At 43.1% G+C, this 21,465-nt stretch overlaps 1 long non-coding RNA gene across 1 annotated transcript; it reads left to right on the top strand.

Moving 5' to 3' along the window:
* The first annotated feature begins 8,776 nt into the window (after positions 1 to 8,776).
* LOC130682708 (uncharacterized) lies at positions 8,777 to 10,004 on the top strand. The gene is made up of 3 exons (XR_008996000.1): positions 8,777 to 9,293; positions 9,389 to 9,540; positions 9,746 to 10,004. It is a non-coding gene; the product is annotated as an uncharacterized LOC130682708 (long non-coding RNA).
* The last annotated feature ends 11,461 nt before the right edge of the window (positions 10,005 to 21,465 follow it).

Below are 21,465 nucleotides of genomic sequence, written 5' to 3'. Positions count from 1 at the left end.
AATAACCCTACCTTTCTGCCTAATCCCAGGAGTCACCTCACTCCTTTCTCTTTCAGTCTGAGTACATGGCACATATCACCACCCAATATACTATACAGTTATTTATTTTAGTGTTTTTCTATCTCTTCTCTAGAATGTTAACTCCTTGAAAATGAGATTATTGTCTGTTTTGTTCATACCTATATTCCTGGACCGTGCAACAGATAACCCATAGTAAGCACTCAAGATGTTGAATGAATGAATGACATACTTGAAATGAAAGAAAAAGTACATCATTTCTATAAGCAAAAATCATAAGCAGCCTTGTCTCCTAAGGCAGCCCAGACAGGACACTGACACTCTCATGGCTCAGGTGTTCTTACCAGCTTGGGGAAAGGTGTTTGCTGTCTCAGTGCCATCACCCTAGGGGGCATTACTGCCAGAGGACAGCCAGCCGTTTGCCTGGTGGCTTGCAGTGCTGCCTGCCCTTCCCACTCTTTACTCTCTATGTACAGAAGCCTGCAGCCACTGAAACTGTCTGGCAGCCAACTTCCTATAACTCTGCTCCCCACCACTGGTAGAAGTGGCTCAGCTCTATTCCCAGCCATGGGGGAACAGCTGATTGGAGCACTAAAAACAAAGCCAGGTGCTAACTGCTTCCTGCCCAGTAGCCATGTTCAGAGACTTACCTCAGTCCTCAGCCCCAAGAGCCCACTGTGCAATCCGTTAACTTCCTCAAGAGATGGGGAGAGAAACAGTCCCCAAAACATTGCATTTAGGACAGTCCAAGAGCTGAGATTTGCCTTCTTGCAACATAGCTTGGGACTTTCCTGGCCCCACCAAGTTAACAGTTTGGTTAACAAGCAATGGGGTGGAAACTTCAAGAATTCTTATGTTTCAAATCTTCTGGAAAGATGATGTTGTGGTGTATATGAGTGTTTTTAACTTGACTTTTAAAAATTGTTAAAACATTATTATAACAACATCAAAGCAAATTCACTGAGCATATCCCACCATCCTAACTTATGGCTCTTATTTTTCAAAGCCCCATTCCAGTCCCCACATGTACACACTTTATCACACCATTATAGTCGTACTCCTTGCACAGGTTTGCATTCTGCTTTTAGATTTTTTTCTTATTTTTAAAGGAATGTTTAAAATCTTCATATGGCTAGTTAGTAATGCCTGTATTATATTCTTTAAAAGATAAAGGGTGAGGGAACACAAGAGAGAATCCCTAAAACATCAACCAGCCACACCTTGCTGTCACTGCCACCCCATCCTGTGTTCACCAAGTGAACCTTTAGTTTTGTGACCTCTTCACACTCTTAAAAATCACTGAGGACCTTAGAGAATTTTGTTTGTGTGGGTTATACATGTATTGATATTTACTGGATTAGAAATTAAAACTGTGAAATTTAAAAAATATTTATATGTTCTTTTAAAATAATAATTACATTTCCATTACATTCAATTACAAATAACATATTTTTATGAAAAAGTAACTATACTTTTCAAAACAAAGAAAAATTTAGTGGCCAGCCTGGCATTGTTTTGATTCTTGCAAATTTCTTTAAAGTCTGGCTTAACAAGAGACATCTGGATTCTCATAATTGCTTGTAATATGTGGCTTTGGTTGCAGTATCTGAAGAAAGTCCAGACTCATACAGATGTGTAATTGGAAAAGGGAGTATTTTAATAGCCTTTTCAAATAATTGTGGATGTTCTTTGTTACTACCCAAAACTTGACAAGTAGGAGTCTATTACAGATTAGTTGTAATGTGGAATCTGAAACATTATCAATGAACTTTTTGTATCTATTACATTAAAATGCATTTGTCTATCTTTTACTTGGAATGGATCTTTTACTCATGCAACATTTTGAAATATCATGCAATGGTCATTTGGAAGATAGTGGTTCACTGAGTTATACAGAGCTCCTAATGTTGACACATTTTATTATAAAGTATTTTTAAAGTCACATTTGTTCATATCACCATTGAACTCATCAGAAAAGTCTTCAAGTATTGGGAAGCTCTTAAGCTCATAGTGTGAATAAAAGTTCTCCAAAAATCTTTTTTTCTTTTTTTTTTTTTTGCTTAAAAGCTTCAATTTGTATCATTAGCAGCACATGGTTATCAGTTGTTTTTCTTGAACTAACAGAGTCATTTTATTCATTTTTAAAAAAATGTCTGCCAAATACTCTCATCTGAATAGCTATAGTTTGTCAGTCATTCTGTCAAGTGAAAATGGTGTTCTGTGAAAAATGCAGTTAGTTCAGCTTGTAACTCAAACAATTGCACAAGTGTTTTTTAATGACATGCAGTGTACTTAGGTTTGCTGCAGAAATGCTTTATGTGTACTTGCCATTTCACCACACAGAATATTAAAAAGATGTTCTTATATGAAATTTACTTTTTAAAATAATTGTGAGTGTGTGGTGGTAACAAACATCCAGCTTTAATAACACAATATATTAAGGCATAAAGCCAATATTTTAATTCATGTTATGGTGCCAGCAGTTTAATTCACTACTGCTTTTGCTACATCACTAAAAAAAATACCAATGATATCATATTATTATTATCACGAAGATGGTTTGAGCTTGCAAACCTCCTGAAGGGTCCCAGAGACCACCAAGGGTCTGTGGATCATGCCTTGAGAACTGTGCTCTAGGAAGGTACTGAGATGAACCACTCTGGGCAAAGGAATCCTTTCTTAGTATTATTCCTATGGTGTTGGCCTCAGACCCTGATTTGGGGTGAGCTGAGCTGGATGTGTGTGAGTCATAAGGATACTTTCAATTCCTTTAAAGCTATAATAAAGGAAATCAAGTGTTCTTGGCCATTTTTTCCTAGGACATACCCTTTTTCTCAAGCCTCCAGGTCTCATCAGTCTGGTAGTAAAAAGAAGTATCTAAACATATCCCAAAGAAAACCTTGTCCTTCAGGCCACAGCAGAGTCCCCCAAAACACTTCCTCCTTCTCTTGGGCTCTACATGGGTCCGGCTAAGCCTTCCCAAGATAGGGAGTCCTCCTGAGAGAAAACAGCTCCCAGCTTGCCTGATACCCCACATACCTAAGGCCAAGAGTGTGAAGAGGAGTTTTTACCCTTTGTTCCTTCTTACCAAAAATGCACCCCCTAAGAGCTTTGTTGAGAAATATTCCCTAAATTTCATCAGAATGCAGAAATCGGCAATGGAAAGCTTAAAGCTCCCCCTACCCATTATTTAATGGGTGCCACTCATTCCAGCAACTCTCCTGGTATTGGACACTTGTGCAGCTCCTAATAGTTTACCGTGATAAGTAATGCAACAACAAATGCCTTAAATGTATAGTTTTTTATCTTTGAGTTTCTTAAGGTTAATCGTTCTGCCTGATGGTCGCAGCTACATACACCTACATCTGGCAGGACGACACTTTCATATCACGGTATCTGGATGGATACCTGGGAACCCTATGGCTTGTATGCACCACACCCTTGATTCAAAAAAAAAAAAAAAAAAGAACTGTCCAGTTCCCACAGGAAATGTTAGTAATAAAGTGGCATTAAATAGTGAACCGATATTCAGTTACAAGACAGGGAGAACCAAGGTAATGTTGGAGGGCAGGATCCAAACAGCAGGATGTCATCCCAGGATGTAGAAGGTTCTGAGGTTCTGTGCAAATTGGACTGTCATGAGGCAGGTGGGCAAAGAGTTAAAGTATCAGAGTTGAAGGTTAAAACAATAAATTGTCCTATAGATGAAGGATCTAGTATAGTGGTTAACAAATACAGGTTTGGAGTCACATGCATCTAGGTTCAATATCCAGCTCTACAAATTGGAAAAATTACCTAAACTGTCTGAATCTTGTTTACTTGTCTCCAAAATGGAAATTATAAATGGTACTCCATAGGTCACCTGTGCCCTTGGGCTTCCTTTTGAGAGTTTGTCCAGTGGAAAAGCCATCTCATAAGAAGAAGCGAAGAGTAGAGGGTCTCTCCCCTCCTTGGGAGTTTGTGGCTGTGGCGCTTGACAAAACATCACCACCCTTTCCCCATCACCACCCTTCCCCCAGGGGCCTGCCCTACAGCACTCTGTTTCCTCCCAGGCTCTGGTAACCTCTTCTTCCCCTTGTCCCTCTGGCCTCAGGGATGGTAACTGCTCTGCTGTTACCCGGGGTCCTTGACACTAACTCTGCGGGTCCCCTATTCCTCCCAATCCTGTTGTAATTAAGCCCTTGGTAAATAAACCCTCCTCAAATTATCGTACTTTTTTTGTGCCATCTGATTCCTGTGGGGACCCAAACTAACACAAAGTCCCTCGCCTGCTCTTCTATGTATCACAGGGAGCTGCATTCCCCAGGCCCTCAGCCAGTAAGGACACTGGTACATATCAGGTGCTGGAAGGCAGGGCCTTGTCTGTGCACATCCTTCCCTGCTTTCAGTGTTGCCTCCTGGTTCCATCTTCTGTCAGGTGACTAGCCTCTGAACTTCAATAATATGACCCTTTCCATCCTGCTTCCTGCTGCTGCTCATCTGTCAGTGGCCTCTCCACTGCCATACGGCTTCCCTCTTCCATCACCTGTGTAACCAGTTCCCTGGATTAAATGTCCCTCTTTTCAAATACGAGGATGGCTTCTGTTTTCTTGTTTGGACCTTGATCAACACATTTTCTCAGCCTTGGTTTCTTCATCTATAAAACAAAAGTAATAAGCAATGCTTATCTCCAAAGGATATTGAGAAAATGATAATATATGAAAAACACATGCAGTGTATATAGTAACTACTTACTGGATATTAACCATTAAGCGTCTCCTCGGAGTTCCTGGTGGTCCTTACGAGGTTCATCCTCTGTCGTATGCCTTACTGACTCTGGCCCCTGTCTTCCTTTCCAGCCTCATCTCTCCCTCTCTCACAGAGACACCCCAGCCTTAAAGAACTTTCAGCTTCTTAAAGTCTTTCATTGCTCCCCATACTAATCCTGACAAAACATTTATTTTACTTTATTATAATTACTTTCTCTGTCCATCTTCTCTGCTAAAGCTGTGGGGTCCCCAGCACTTGTCTACAGGAGGCACATACTAAATGCCCAATAAACATATAGGTAAGGAAGAAAAAAGGAGAAGGAGGGGGGAAATGAGAGGGGCACTTATGCAAGGAACAATAGGAACCCCACTGTCCCAGAGATCCTGCCAAAATGGTGGAGAGAGAATCCAAACCAGTAAGTCGGGGCTCAAGGCCTCCGCAATAGCTACTTGTTGCTAGGAAGCAATGAATCAGAAATCTGTGTGGGAAACCGTGCAAGGCTGTACAAACAAAGGAACCATAAAGTGAGCATGAAACAAAGTTAAGTTTGCAGTGCAGTTAGGAGCTCTTCGTTCTCTTCCTGTGGAAACAGGAAGCCACTCTGCCACCCACTGCGCCAAGTAGGAAAGGCAGAGGGAGTGTCGGCCTGGGAAAGGAGGGGAGCATAGGTGGCTGCTTCCGACTGGAAGGTCAGTGCCCTGGTATGTCACTCCAGCTAGATAATTCAGGTGGCTCTCACACATCCTAGTACATGGGAAAAGAACGAAACCTTGCCTTTCTTGACAAGGTTTCTTAGAGGGCATTATGCTGAGTGAAATAAGTTAGACAGAAAAGACAAAAACTGTATGATTTCACTCATATGCAGAATCTAAACACAAAACAAACGAACAAACAAACAGAAAACAGAAATAGACTCATAAATACAGAGATGAGCTGGTAGTTGCCATAGGGGAGAGGAGTAGGTGGATGGGAGAAATAGGTGAAGGTGATCAACAGGTACAAACTCCCAGATGCAAGGTAAGCCAGTCACTGGGATGAAAAACACAGCGTGGGCAATACAGTCAATAATGTTGTAATAACTTTGTATAGTGACAGATGGCAGCTACACCTCTGAGGTGAGCATTTCATAATGTATATAATTGTCAAATCACTATTGTGCACCCTGAAACTAATATAATATTGTAGGTCAACTATACTTCAACTAAAAAAAATGCTCTCTTGATCTCTAACAAAAAATCCCAGTACATGGGGAAAATCCCATGGCCCCCTCTTTTCTTCCCCTTTCTCCATGGAGCTGAGTTTCTTGACTGGATCAAACCAGCTGGATTCCTAATCTTCTCTTGCCTTGGTGCTGGGCTCAGATGCAGCCCACATGAGTCCAGCTTTCAGGAGGTTGGCTGGTTAGCTCCCACTTCTCCCCAAAGCTGGTAAGGACTGGGCGGGTACGTCTCATGTTCCTGTTGTGAAATGGAATGTACAAACAGGGGATGTGATTCATGTCTGTGGACACATAGTATTCCTGACAGCTAATCAGGAAATGCCTTTTTATGTCTGGTCTTGTAAAGCTTCTTCAAAAGTCTGATGGAGGCTAGATGAGAGCAATCATTTTAAAGTGAGCACTTATGTCTTCAAGGACTGATGCCAGTTCTGAGAAGACTTCATATTCCCCTTCTCTTCCTCAGCCCCATTCGCATTTCCCCACCACCATCCCCTTCCAATATGCACACACATACACACACACATGAAAATTCTTTGGGAGAAATGGCACACGACATGAGGCATACTTTGAACTGACGTACATTCTTTGTTTTCAAGGTAAAATAAGTTTTCCTTAATTTATATGAAATAGAAATATCTAAAAAGCTTGTATGAACAAATAAATTCAGCTTTCATCTAGCACTCAATAAATGGGAAAGGGGGAGAAGAGTTGTCTAGAAAGATCAAAATCAAATGCGTTTAACAACTGGGAAATTGTGACTTCCCCGAAAGGAAATGAAACTGCCCCTCTGATCGAAGAAGCAAAGTTATTTTTTTCTATTATTTACTTATTTATTTGTTTTGCAGGGAGGCACCTAAATTAACAAAAGGACTAGATGTCAAGGAAATACAAGATCTTCATGGGAAGACTGTAGAGCTCGCAATTTACTATGACAGCAATCTAATGGGATCAGTTCCTTAGACCTTGTAACAAAAAGGAAAGTGGATTTTAGTGAACCTAGGCTAGGGGAAGTTTTGAGTATCTAACCTTCTCAGGGTCAAAGAAGATCAGTACTTTTGTTCAATGGGTAAATCGTGTTTGCCTGGTTGATTAGTAAAGACATATTGTGAACAAGGCAACAAATGGATTTGCTTAGAATTCTCCTTTGGACCAGCAAGAACACTTTAACATGGCTCCCCACTCCTTCTACCCATTCCCAGACTCCTTGGCCCCCAACCCTGAAGTCACACACAGCTCAGGACAAGCAGAGGCACCTCTTACTCAAGAAACATTTATCCAAAGTTATCTAAACTAACAGAAGCAGTGCTCTGGGAGCTTTTTGTAAAATTTTGTTTCTCTGGTCAGAGGGGCAGTTTTCATTACCTCTTGGGGAAGCCTCCATTCAAGTTATTTAAATGAACTGGATGTATAGATGACTCATCTCCTCAACTGCTCTCCATCCCCTTTATTGAGCATGATGGAAACAAATGGAGTCATCCTTGTCTTGTCCACTCTACTTACTCACCACTTCTGGCCAGTCCTTCTTTGAAAGAGTGGCTCCAACTTACCCTCTCTTGTCTTGGTCCTTGTTACTTTGCACAAGTGTGTTTTAATAGCTACTCTTGCCCTCAGTCCCTTACTTTCCTCCTGAAGTAGAAACCTTCTTAACAGTCCTCTATCATCTGCCTCTGTCCCTCCCTAGCTATCAGGAGTTCCTTTGCTTCCACCTTGAGTTTTCAAGGACTCCTCCTTCTTCTTCAACCTCCCTATCATCTGCTGCTCCCTCATACCCCCTCCTCTAGTTAGATCAGTTGTCTTTTCCAGGCTGGACTTCTATCTTCTTCTTCTTCCTCCATGGACATTCCTTACCTCTCTCTGCAGAGCACTCCTCCCCATCAAAGCCATTTCTCAATTATTTCTCCCTCGTGTTCTTCCCATTCCCAAAGCTCCCCCAAAATGTAGAGTTTGCAATGCTCAGATTAGTACCTGATTTAACACACTTACCCATCATTTTCCAGCAGCTCCCTTTGTGTGAGTCTTGTCTTCCACCGATATGATAAGCTTTTCAAGGACAGAAAATCCATTTCCTCTGCTTACATGTATTTTGTGAGTGTAGAAAAGGTTTAGAAGAGAATGCACGATGCAAGTTGGATCCATTGACATCATCGTGTGGTGAAAAGACTTTTGGAGTCAGACAGACTAATCTCGATGCCACCACCTTCTCACTGCGGTGCTGAAACCTTTAAGTCTCAGTTTCCTCACCTGTAAAATGGAGACCTACTACTTGGCAGAGTTGCCATAAGTTATTATATGTCATAAAATATATAAGGCTTCTTACCTACTGTTTGGTCCATAATTAGATCCCCAATAGATTGTAGCAATTTCTATTATTGAACTCTGGAGGAGGAAGGCAGCAAGATTCAATTCTGGAAGTGAAGGGGACTCACTGTAGATGGCCCTTGACCCTTGACCCCTAACTGATAGGGAGAGAGGAGACAAGTGCAGGCTTACCATCTGCTCAGTCTGGGTATGGTTGACTTATATTTAACTGTCTGAAGGAGATTTACTTTATAAAGTGAGAAAGAAAGGCTGTCCAGATGGAGCCAGCTTAGCAGAGGCTCCGTCCCTGAGCTCCCTGCCTCAGAGACAGCACAGGGCCCAGTGGTAGAGGCTGACATCGTCATGCAAGAGCAGCGCCCCAGAGATGAGGAGCAGACAGCTGGCCTTGGCACAGAGCCTCCAGGCAGTAGATTCTGCAGGCTGGCACTAGACATGCAGAAATGGCCCCATCAATTCTGTCGCAACCCAGATGCTAAAAGGCACAGGGCAATATGAGGGATGTAATAATAGTAATGGACATACGGTGCTCACTATGTGCCTCCGGAGCTCTAAGATTTGCTAGTAACTTACTCAATCCTCCCATCTCTGAGGTAGCTGCTGTTGCGGAGCTGGAGGGTCCCTGTCTACCACCTCCATCCTCTGCCCTCCTGCCCTCTGCTCTGTACTCCACAGGCTAGCTTTCATGGATGGCCTCAGCCTGGCTCCCTTGCCCTCTGGATTCCAGTTAGGTTCAGCCACTGGGGGTTCCAGCAGGAGGCACCAACATCCAGGAATGGGCACAGTAAGGTCCGGCCTGCGCTGCAGCAGTGGGAGTGTCCCTCCACCGGAAGCCCCAGGGACCGTCGTGCAGCGTCTCCCACAGGCAAAGCCGCAGCAGCTTCCATCCGGTGACACCCCGCGGCCAAGGAGGGGCATCGGCTCCCTGATGTTGCCAGCTCTGGGGTGCCTCCTTGCCCCCTTGTTATTTTCCCTAATTCTGCTCAATTTGGTAAGTAGTTTCTCTCTTAAACTCTGCCCAATTTGAGAATGCATCTGTTCCTCCCTGGGACCCTGACTGATACAGTTACTGTCCCTCTTTTACAGATGATGGCACTGAATCCCTGAGAAGTTAGATAATACCAAGTACGTGGTGGAGCTGGGACTCAAACCAGGCCCACAGGCCATCTGGTCCCAGAGCTGGGGTCCGCACTTCACTGCCGACATAGTTTGTGAAGACAACCAAGATGTGACCCAAGGTAAGACCCAGGATTGAAACTTTGAGCTTCCCCACTCCACCAGGCTACCTACACAGATCCGTCTGGCCAGTTCTCATGACTCCAGGCCACTATGCTCAGATTCTGGATATAGTACCTCACTGGCAATTGCTTCCTTTCTAAGAAAAATTCAGACCCCTTCCCAGACCATTGTTTGTTCAGAGTGGTTTTGTTTACCCCCATTCAGACTCCAATTGGACTGCAAGGCTTCAGAGAGAGGTGGACAGAGGACAGGGTGGACAGGGAGGAAGACTGCCACAGGCTCCCAGGCCTGTTGCAGAGACAGCACAGAGTCCCTCCCTGTTGCTTGACAATCTCTCTGCCTCCCTCTGAGGATGAAGACAATTCACACGGATTCTAGTGAAGCTCTGGATACAGAGGAAGCCAGGACTTGTATTCTGTGTCTGAGTAACATGTCACTCAGTTGGTAGAAATAACTAAAGAATGTACACAGTTGTACTTCTCCTGCCTGACATCTTTCTTGAGGGGAAGGGGCTCCTCTTTCAGTATCGTGCAATCACACTTTTCTCAAACGTGAAAAAAATTTTAAATGTTAAATGGATAGATTCATATCTTACTAGAAAAGAAAGACATCTGAATCAGTGTCCACTAAGTTTCCCAACAAGATTGATACCAAATGAAGTACTATTCTATAAAAAATTAACACTTGACTATAAGAGCTTGGGTTGGAATAATTTGGTTTTGAGACTGCCTTTGAAGATATTTGTATTCTGCTTCTTATCTTTGGCATCCTTTATGTTTATGGGGTAATCTTTTAATTCACATGTGGTGGTTGAAGGCATGGACTCTGGGTCAAACTACCTGGCTTGGCCACTCTGAGTTTGGGGTCACCCAGCAGTTGGATCTGAGATAAGGATTTGGGTGCAAGTGGCTTACTTGAGAGGTAATGCCAGGAAGCACCATGAAGGGAGTGGAGAAGTGGTGTAGGAAAGGGCAGACAGAAGACACAGTGAACATTAAGGAGCAGGCTACCTAGGGGTGTCTTGGGTTCTGTTCTGAGGACATTCCTTGGAAAACTGTAGAGAACATGCTTCAGAGGCATCTAACCCAAGCGGCAAGCAAGGAAACTGGGTACTTATCTACCCTCCCATCCTGCATTTGTTGAGAGTTATCCCCTAGCATATGAACTCTCTGGGATTTCTGGCCTGTTGCCCTGCAAGCTAAGCTTGGTCCTATGGCCAGAGAAGCCCTAGGGAAAGAGTAGGGACCTGCTTGTTTCGTGGAACCAGTGAGAACCAAGAGGGTGTGTGTGGAGGATCAACAGCATCTGCTACAGTCCACCACATCATCACTTAGATTCACCCAGGCATCTTTCTTGTCACAGAGTTTTCAAGATGGTTAGTCACAATTTCTAAGAGAAAAAAAAATTATAGCAGGCATATTAGTAAGAGAAGCTACAGTCCCTTCTGCTGCAATTAGTCCTAAGGCTCTAATTCTGCACGTCATCTTCTGGCTCCTTTACCCAACCCTGGATTCCCCTGACCCTCAGCCAGTCCTTCTGCTGGCCCAGGTTGCATGCCCAGTGGGATAAGTAGACCTTCATCCCTGAACCCCAGGTCTCCAAACCCTTCTCAATCTGTAGTTGCTACAAATTCCCATTCAGAGTAGAACCATCAAGTGGTGCCCCAGGCTGCCCTCTGAGTCCCAGACATACTTCTTCCTGTTTCCATTATGCTGAAGTATGCCTGCCTCCTTGGAACAATCAGGATCAATCACATCTGTCAGTGTAAAAACTTTTTTTCTTTTTGGCCTCCTGGATATAGACCCCAGAAGTCTATACCAGGTGACAGACATAACTAGATTAGCAAAGCCCAGCCTATGTTCCTTCGTATAGACATTTTTCCACCCCCATTCACTTCAGGAACCAGGATGGTTAGTCTAGTAGAAACCAAAGATGTAGAAACAGGAAGCCAGACTCCCCAAGCAGGTCATTAGGAATGAAGGTAAGGGGCCACTTCCTACTTTCATTTCCTGGATCTGTGTATTCTACTGAGCAGGGAGGAAAAAGCATTAAATTATGACTTGATACATATACTGCACATGGAAGGCCAGTGTCCCAAGCCCGTGGTGTATCTTCCCCAGAAGGCATCTTAACTAAGTCTTGACTCCACCGTAAAGTGGCTCCTTCGGTCTGAAGCAATGTTATGTGGATTCCCATGCTGGTAAAGCAGAGTCTGTGAGTCCTTGGATAAAGGTGCTGGCAAAGGCACTATGGAAGTGGAAGGTAAACCATCCCCAGTAAGCATGAGTCTCTGTCTCCTTCCTGATAGGATGGGTCCAGTATAATCGCCTTTCCACCAGTGGTAAATTGATTCCTGAAGAGATAATACGAAACTGCCTCTCAGCAGCAGTCTCCAGTGTTGCCAGGTTAGGCATTTAGATATAGCAGTTACCAGATCGGCCTTGGTAAGATGGATCCCAGCTGTTGCTCCATCTGTCTCTGTCACTCTTAGAATCAAATTATAGATAAGATTTTCAGCAGTCTGCCCTCCAGCTGTGGAAGATGTACATCTCATTGTGTGCGAGCTAGAGGACTCTTTACTTTCTCATTCTTCACTGACATGAATTTGTTACCTTCTTTCTTCAGTTACTAGTACAGTAAGCATCAGACAACAAACTCCCCAATCTCGGTAGTTACCATTGCTCCCAGATCTTTCAAGAGCTAGAGCTACGGCAAAAGCCGGGAGGCCATCCTTTCTGCAGGTAGTCCACTGCAGTCCCCCCGCAGGCGAGAGTCTTACGATACTCCAGCACACCAAGGGGCTTCTCCATCTCACTTTCCTCCAAAAAAGAATCCTTGCTGCCTTCTGGCCAGTGAACTACCAGATTCCAAATCCCATTTGTGGGTCTGTCTTCTAGGACCACTTTCAGTTCATCCAACTCTCTTGGTTTGAGTCTCCAGAAACAGATCCTGAGACAGAGATCTAGCAGAAATATTTTATTTGGGAGATTAGCCCAGGAAGCATCAGTTAGAGAGTAGTAAATGGAACAGAAGACAGAAAATATAAGGTGTGTTAAGGAGCATTTTAACATTGTGGGAAAGGGGGCTCAGTCCCAGTGGGGACCTCTGGGTTGTGCTGTAGAATGTCTGATTCAAGGGGAAAGAATGCTGGGGTATTTATCTACCTGTTTCATCTGTTGAGGTCCATCCCCAGGAGCATTAATACCCTGGATTTTCTGATCTGCTCTGTGCTGGGGCAGAGCATACTCCTGTGGCCAGAGAAAGCCCTCAGGTGGAGTCCCAGGAGTTTCCAGTAGGAAGCCGCTGTGACGAAAGGGAGCCACGAGTGCCGATAGCCTCAGCGCGGGGCAGCAAGGACCTGCCTGATTTGGTCAAGCTATTTATCGCCAGTTACTCACCACAGCCGCCAGGACTTACCCATCTTCCAGGGCATCTGGATGCACCACACAAAAGGAACCCATACCTCAAAGTAGCTAACATTTAAATCACAGTAAAAACTCAAGAATTTGAAACTGATTCTGAGTCAGTAAACAATAGGACCCAGTGCAAAACGCATGAGACTAGATGCCTGGCATGTAATGGAGGATCAATAAAATGTGTTGAATGACAGGATGAGGGCTCAATGCTTGATTTCTAGCTCAAACTCCGTTGATAATTACTCACAAGATAGCTGTGGATAAAAGACTTAACCCCCGGGCCTCCATTTCTTAATTTACAGAATGCAAACATCTCTGTGATCCTAAAATTCTCTTGGATGCAACTAGGCTACGATTCACTACAGCACTACCAATGGAACAGAGGTTTCCCTCAGTTCTTGCACAGATGTATCCTAGTCAGAGAGATTTCTTGATAATTCTCTATTAAACATCGCTTCCTCCCCATCACTCTCTGTTCTCTTACTCTGATTTTAATTCATAGCATAGAAGGTATTTATTCATTATTTGTTTACTGTCTGCCTCCTGCCACTAGAGTTCAAGTGCTCTGAGAGTAGAGATTCATGTGCTGTGTCCATAGTGGAATCACAGCACCTAGAACAGTGCCAGACACATAGGAGGTTCTTGATGCACAGCCACTGACTCAGTGCATGAGCTAAACAAACTACAAAGAACAGACTTTTGAGAAGAATATGTCCCATTTAAGAAAGCAAACTTTTCAAGTGCTGGCAACACTGTTTCAGAATTACTCAAGTGCTTCACAAATAATGCAGCTAACTGTACACCCTCCCCCTACCTAAATCCAGGTCCCCTAAAATCATCTTCTCAGCAGGGCTTTGCAGTCCTAGTCCTAATAATTCTTCATCTTGAAAGTAATCCAACTGCACACATTTACAATAATTAAAATTCAGTTCTATTTGCTTGGCGGGCTTTCCCTGCTGCAATGTTCCAGACCAGCGAGCTGGGCAGCAGCTGGTTTATTGCCACACGCTGGGCTTGTCTCCATTCGAGGGCATGTGTCGGAGCGTAGTGTGGACAGTTCCCAGTCTGCACCGAGCTTTCCCGATTTTGAATCATGGCTTTGCTACTTAATGACTTGTGTGATATGGAACAAATTACTTAGCCTCTCTGTCTCCATTTCATCATCTGTAAAATGGGATCATAATCCTTCCAGATGCCTTTGCCATTCTCTCCACTGCTCTGTGTCCCGGGAGGCCGACCCTTACAGACTTCAGCCCCTAGGCTTCCTTAGGTTAGGCCACAGGGAGGCCCTGGGCAGGAGATTGGAGGACAACACAGAAAGGGGGTTGCAAGCATTTGTCCTCGATGCCCGCCCTCCTTACCAGGATTTGGGCAGTGTCTGGCGTCCAGGACTGTGGCCACAGCACCCAGCAAGCAGTCTGTCTGCCATGGCTAAAGATGTCACCCTGTTCTGGTGACTCTGTCCTCTCTCCTTGCTTCCTTCAGCCCAAGGTGCTAACAGTTTCCTGTTCTTGTTACTTAACAGCTGTATTCATATTCCTTGAAGATCCCCTTAATCTCAGCCACACCGCTGAGAGTACTCCCTTCATTAAAATCTCTTCAGTTAATCCTCTGAGTTGTGCTTTCCACTTTTTGCTAAATCCTGAGCAAAGCTGCTGGAGTCCATAGTGAGGCGTTAAATGAGTAAATGTATGTAAAGCAACTAGCACATTGTCTAACACATTGTAACTTCTCAATCCCTGTTAATAATTATTATCTGCATAACTAGATGAGGAAAAATTGTGCAAGACAGCACATGTGAAAACATGTTGTTCAAAATTTACTTATGTTCTGTCTACTGGGAAAACCTGGCATTATATACAATCCTCTGGATATGATCTTGAGCAAGCTAAGAAATGACCCAGAGATGCCTGTGGTTGCTGTGAGGATAGAAAATGATGCATATGACAAAGATAAGCACAATGTTGGATAAATTGTAGGCACTCACATGTTACTGAATTAAGGGCTAGGGCCAGCTTCACAGGGTCCAGACTGTACTTTGAAGAGGCCCCACACTTGTTTTAATGCTCTTAGTTAAGAATCTTGAAATTCTCAATAATTTTTTAACAAGGGATCTTACATTTTTATTTTGTACTGGGCTCCACAAGTTATGTAGTCAGTCTCAGAGGAAGGGTTAACTCTGTTTTTCAAATCACCAATGTTACTCTCTTTTGCATCAAACATGGATTCATCAACATCTATCTAAAGGAAAATGAGACTCTTAAAAGATGACTTCTGTTGTTAAGATTGAATTAATCAATTAACCAAGATCTGCCAGAGAGCTGGTATGTGTTAGGGCACTGTGCCAACACTTCTTTGAATCTAAAATTTCCTGCTTTGCAATTCCAGACATTGTTGGTCAACATGTGACAGGATTAGAATGATCAGACTGTGAATCTTTCAGTCATATCTGCGGTATCTGAGACTTGGGAAAAAAATTAGTTTCTTATTTCATCACAGAATTGTGACTTGGATTTAGACAGTGAATCATCCAAACTCAGTGAGATGAACTGGCAGCTAAAATCCTCCAGTTAAAGGGTTTTAAAGTCCAGGAACATCATACCAAACTTGGTATAACTTGAGGGATGATGCTTAACTTTTCCAGGATTCCTAGTCTACAAAACTGAAAACACTAAGAAGCATCCAGAACTATTACCTCCTCCAGGTAATAGTTGGCACATAGTAGGTGTGCTGTGACCTTGACAGATGCTGGAGTAAGAACAGAACACAGATTTGTCCTCTTAAGGAAAAAATGACTCAGCAAGGCATCAGAGGAGGCAAAACTGCGCCCAACACTTTCTGATGGTTGTAGCCACATGTGCAACCCTTGGAAATGCTTCTTGTTCATTCCACATGTAGAGGTACATCCTGACTGAAAGGTGCAGTAAACAACAGACATCATTCAGCACGCACTAATTTCTCAGGGGAAAAAGAAAGAAGTGGGTCTTATATGTTTGGCTAACCTAAAAGGATTAAATGGAGTAGAATCTAGGAGCATAGGTATGGTAAAGGGATAGGCTTCATTTTCTTAAAAATAAACCATTAAATCGGAGCACTTCTTTCTTGTTTACATATTAACAGACACACACACACACACACACACACACACACAGCCAATGTGTCCACCTTTACACTAGTTAATTCCGTGTCTAAGATACAGTGAAATAAGGGAATTAGGGTAAATATGGAGGGTGGGTAACAGGGAGTTGGTAGAGAAGGTAGCTCTCTATTTGTATAAGTAGTTCAAAAAACAAAGAGGTTAGTATTCATCTCCATGATTTATACATTCTCAGGTTGTTTTCCATTAGGCTGTGGATTACTTAGGGTCAGCGCCTGGTACAGAGATAGTCTCCATATGGGTTTAGACTGGAAGAAAGAAAGAATGAAATGCAGTGGTCTTTTCCACTTCCCAGGAACAATGCTGAAACAGAGGTGCAGCATCTTTTCCCCTTCAGGTGCTCTTGATAGTCTGATATTCCTGAATAAAGATACCTGAGGAGAGGAAATAGACACAAAGTATGATTTGTTTGGGCTTCAAAGTCTCAGAGTGCTGTCTCTAGATGGTGACCAGGGCATGCTCCTAAGCAAGCCCCTGCCATTGGTTATCTTCAACAACTTTTGAGAGCAAGTACTGAGAGAAAAAAAGGACTCAAGCCCAGCTACCAATCCTGGGGCATCAGCTTTGAAAAGCCCCCAAGGCAGAAAAGAGTGGGGAAGCACTCGTGGACCAAGTCAGTGGTGAGGCAAAGAGGCAGCCTCATCAACGTGGCTGTGGCTAAGTGGTGTTTATTGCCAGAATTATCAGATATTGGTTGTGTTGGTTGTGGGTTTCTATATACAATGGGAGATGGGTGTGACTACTTCATATGCTAATGAGCCATCTGATAATAGAGGGTGTAATAAATATTAGTTGAGTGAACGTTGTTGAGTGGACAGGGCTCTGGGGATTCACATATTCATTATCAAAAATACTAATTTGTCACTACAGTTAATTCTTGTCATAAAGAATGGGATATCCCACCTGGCTTGGAGGTTGGGGATTCTCAGTTGTCCTTGTCCTTGTCATCCTACTATTCTTTATTTACTTCCCTCTCGTAGCTTCTCCTCCTGTCCTTTTTCCTCCCTCAGAGAGGAGGTAGTGTCAGAGTCAGGGTTAAAGTTTATTTCACCTGGTAAGTGAGGAGAAGGGACTGCCACCATCTCATCTCTTCTCATCCTCTCTGTTTTGTCAACTCCTATCCCTACAATCTCTGTCTTCTCCAACACTTCAATGTCCACCTTCTACTTTATATCTTCTTGTTTTTCCATCTCTATCTCCTGTCTTCTAATTGTCTTATCATAATCAATGCAGGTGTTGTTGATTAAGCTAAATAATAAAATCATATGAACATGCACATTGCATGTTTTCCAACAGATTAGATATTATTTTATTAACAGTAATACTTAAATACATTTTTGCCCCGACTCACATACATTCCTTGGTCTCCCATATTATTTCCAAACCCTGATATTAGAATTTCTGTCATCAAGGTGTTTCAACCTAATTTTCTCCACTACCATAACTATTGTTAAATGAAAACACTTGGTAACAGAACCAAGCACTACTATACAAGTGGAAAGAAAGAAATACTGCTGTGGGCTGGTAGGAGACTTAATGAAAGGGTATCTCCCCACGACCCTCCTTACCCCAGAATGACTCAGGAGACACGGGCCCATGCAAGAGATTTTATTATCTGAAAGAGAAAATGGCTGCCCCCAGAGAGAGGGAGAAACAGCTCGTGGGTGAGGAAGTATTTTGAAAGAGTAGGGGTAGGGTGTGTTTTGTGTTGGTGATTGGATCTTAAGGGGTGGGGGTCTTAGCGTGCCAGAATTTGCCTTCACTCAACATAGAAGGACAAACTATGGTTGATCTTTAAAAATGTATGGGTCCAAGTAGGCCAAGAAGAGGAAGGAGAGTATTTTAGGTAGAGGAAATGATGTGAAACAGGGAACGAGCTGGACATGTACAAAGTGTAGGAGGAGGGAAGAAAGCAGACTGGAATGATCGAAGCTCCATGGAGCACAGCAGAGGGACAGGAAGATAAAAACACTACATGATGGGCAAATTGGGATCATGTTGAATAAATACCAAGCCAAGGGTTTAAACTTGACCTTTATCTTGGCCCAGGTGGTTTTGAATACAAATAACAGAAAACCACTCCAAGTAGGGTAGGTCAAAGCAAGCAAGATAAAACAATAAAGGGACTGGAGGAACTCAAGGAAGAATGGGCAGCTGGGTCCCCCAAGGCCTGGAACCAGGAATGAGAAGCTGTCGGGAGCCAGTGCTGCGGCCTTCCCAGTCTTGATGCCTCAGCTCTACCCTGGTCATGTACTCTCTCACCTCAGCTTCTCTCCACAGATCTGCCTCATGCTTTCCTCCCTCCACAACAGCTTTTCTGTTCCACATTTGCCTGGTATAACATAATCTACCACCAATCACAGGTTTACATCTCAGTTCAAATGAACAGCAGAGGTTACCAGCATCTTTGACTTTCAATTCCAAATTTCCGTGAAAGAGAATCTGAGTGTCTGTTCCTAGTTCAATAATAGGAGTGATGTCATATTAAATAGACACAACTTCCGGGGCTCACCTCTAGCACAGATGAGCTCCCAGAGAAGAGATGGGGGACTGCAAGCCAAGCAGATTCATTAAAGGATGTCTTCTATAGTGTTACAGCTAAAGGAATGTCCTGATCAGAAGCAGGGGAAGAAATCATGAAAGTCATCTTGGGTGGCTTCACCAGGGAGCAGGATGGGTTAGAAGGGAAGATTCTGGAGGCAGGAAGGCCAAAGAGCTGCTCTTTGGATCTAAGTATTGAATGCTAGAAATAATGTGGTTATGGTCAACCTGACCACCATTCTCTAGAAAAATATACTTAGTTCAACAAATGTAACTCTGCATTAGTCATAGAGAGGAACATTTCTTATTTCATACCTCAGATCTAAGCCTGAGCTATTTGATTAAATATATGTGTGTGTGTGTGTGTGTATAACTTACATGTTCTCTGTTGATCTCTCTTTATCAAGTGGTTGTCCAACTTCCTGCTTTGAAGTTAGAGAACTTGGGAAAACCTAAATTAGTAGTAGGAACCCAATAAAATGAAGTGCGTTCCATGCTGTTTGATAACTTGACAATAAAGGGATTGGAGAAACTCAAGGAAGAATGGGCAGCTGGGTCCCCCAAGGCCTGGAACAAGGAGCGAGAAGCTGTCGGGAGCCAGTGCTGCAGCTTTCCCACTCTTGATGCCTCAGCTTTACCCTGGTCTAGTCTAATGACTACACTGGATTTTATAATAAATTCTCATTCCCTGAAGCTGGTCAAAATTTGTTTTTCATCTTTTGCTACTAGTTAATTCGACTGGTTAGCTGAAGTCATAGCAGTCAGTCTAAGGCCACACATGGACAGTCAGTTTTACTCTGTCCCTTGGCCACAAGCCATACTAATGAGGCTCCGTTCTCAGGTCCAGTTATGGGAGGGTTGGGAAAGCAGAGACCAAAGCACTACCATGGTGTTTGGAAGACAATAAGAATGCTAGCACTCTTCTGACATCGTTTTTTACCCTCTAACATCTTCAGCTTGCTCCTGGTCCCTAGTGACCTGCTACTCCCTGTGTTCTGACAGTGTCGCTGGGGGGTGGCCCTCTATCAGTGTTGGATGTGCTAGCTATGCCTCCCATCTGCAGACTTGCTTCCACTTCCAATGGAATAATATTGTGACAATATCTTGTTTGTGTTTTTAATAACTCTGTACCCCACTCAAGGGACTAAATAAACAAGAAAAAACATGTACAGCCTTATATATCAAGAAGGCCAAAAGAAAGGCCTTCTTGTATGTTGGTTTACAAGGTTTGCTGTAATAAAATACCAGACTGGGGGGCTTACAAAACAGACATTTTTTTCTTGCAATTCTGGGGGCTAGAAGTGTCAGATCAAGGTAAGATTTCTTCTGAGCCTCTCTCCTTGGCTTGCAAATGGTCACCCTATACTGCTACATAACATCCCTAGTATCCTTCTCTGTATGTTCTAATCTCCTCTTCTTAAATAGACACTGGTCAAATAGGAATAGGCCTGCCTATATGGCTTTATTTGATTTTCATTACCTCTTTAAAGGCCCTATTTCCAAATACAGTCATATTTTAAGGCACTGAGAGTTAGGACTTCAACACTGAATTTGGGGGAAACACAATTCAGCCCATGACAGGCAGCTCTGTGGTTAGTTAATTCAGCATTTCAATTACAGCCTCAGGTCCCAGGCGTTGCCATCTCTATGCTCAGTCATGCTCAACATAGGAGATTTTTCCTCAAGTAAGCTCCCCTCTTGCAGTTCTGGGAATCACAGCCAGATGTGCCAACACCCAGGAGTATAATCAACTGTCTCTTCCTTTGTATGTCTTTTTATAACACTTTTCCAAAGGATCCAGCATAGACCTCTTTCTTTCTCACTGGCCAGCATTTCTTCATGCACACAGGCTTAAACTAATCACCAGCAAGGGAGAGAGACTGCCAAGGCTGACTTGAGCTAATCACAATTCATGCACTGGGGCTGGGGCCCGCCTTCCTGAGAACACATTGTTGCTTTTTTTAAAAAAAGGAAATACCTTCACAAAATCAGGTCCTATTGGGAAAAGGAAGGGGAGAAATGGAAACCATACAACAGAAAGCAGAGAAATGCAACAATATCTGCTGCAATAGTTTGTCCTCTAGCTTCCATGGACCATGTCCTTGAATTTCAACCATGACTATAGACCCTGGTGATTGCTAGTGTAAGAGCCCCTGGTAAAACCAATCTTTGCACCTGCAGTAAGGAGCCCTATTAGTATGGGTGGGGGGGGGACTGACTCCTCCAGTTTATGTCTCCTCTTTCCCATACCCATGACCCCACCAAATTTAGCTGCATCTTTTTGACACAACCAGCAACCTCTGCTCAACTAACAATCCTGATCTCAGTTGCTGTGCAGAAAATGTAACAAACCTCTCCCTAGCTAGCAATTTGGCAAATAGGGATCACTGAGAGCAAAAGGAACTGGATAAGAGAATAGTGATCACTCAATGCAAATTCATCATCAATGTTAAGAAAATAACTTGAAAACTGTCATACAAATTGCAGGATACCAATGTTGCTTAGCACAGAGCATGTATCAATACCATTCAGAAGCTATTACTTTACTGCTGATAATTAAGCTTAGAAGAGCTTCCTGTTTTGTTGTTGATTTCATTCTTGTATTGTTCACATCCAGAAAGGAGAATCAGATTCTTCTGCTGCTCTGTTTTTCCCTCAGACCATAACAAGAAGCATTTAAAAATCTAATAAGTGCAATGAAAAAACATACTGCGTATTTTAATCTTCAGTGAGTCTCTGACTGTTTTACAATTCATCTGAGCTACAAATGACTTTGCTCCCAAGAAATAAAGATTATCTTGTTTTGCTTT

Source organism: Manis pentadactyla, chromosome 2 (assembly GCF_030020395.1).
Source record: "Manis pentadactyla isolate mManPen7 chromosome 2, mManPen7.hap1, whole genome shotgun sequence".
NCBI lineage: Eukaryota > Metazoa > Chordata > Mammalia > Pholidota > Manidae > Manis > Manis pentadactyla.
The sequence above is the reverse complement of the archived record's forward strand: the minus strand, read 5'-3'. Positions and strand labels throughout refer to the sequence as shown.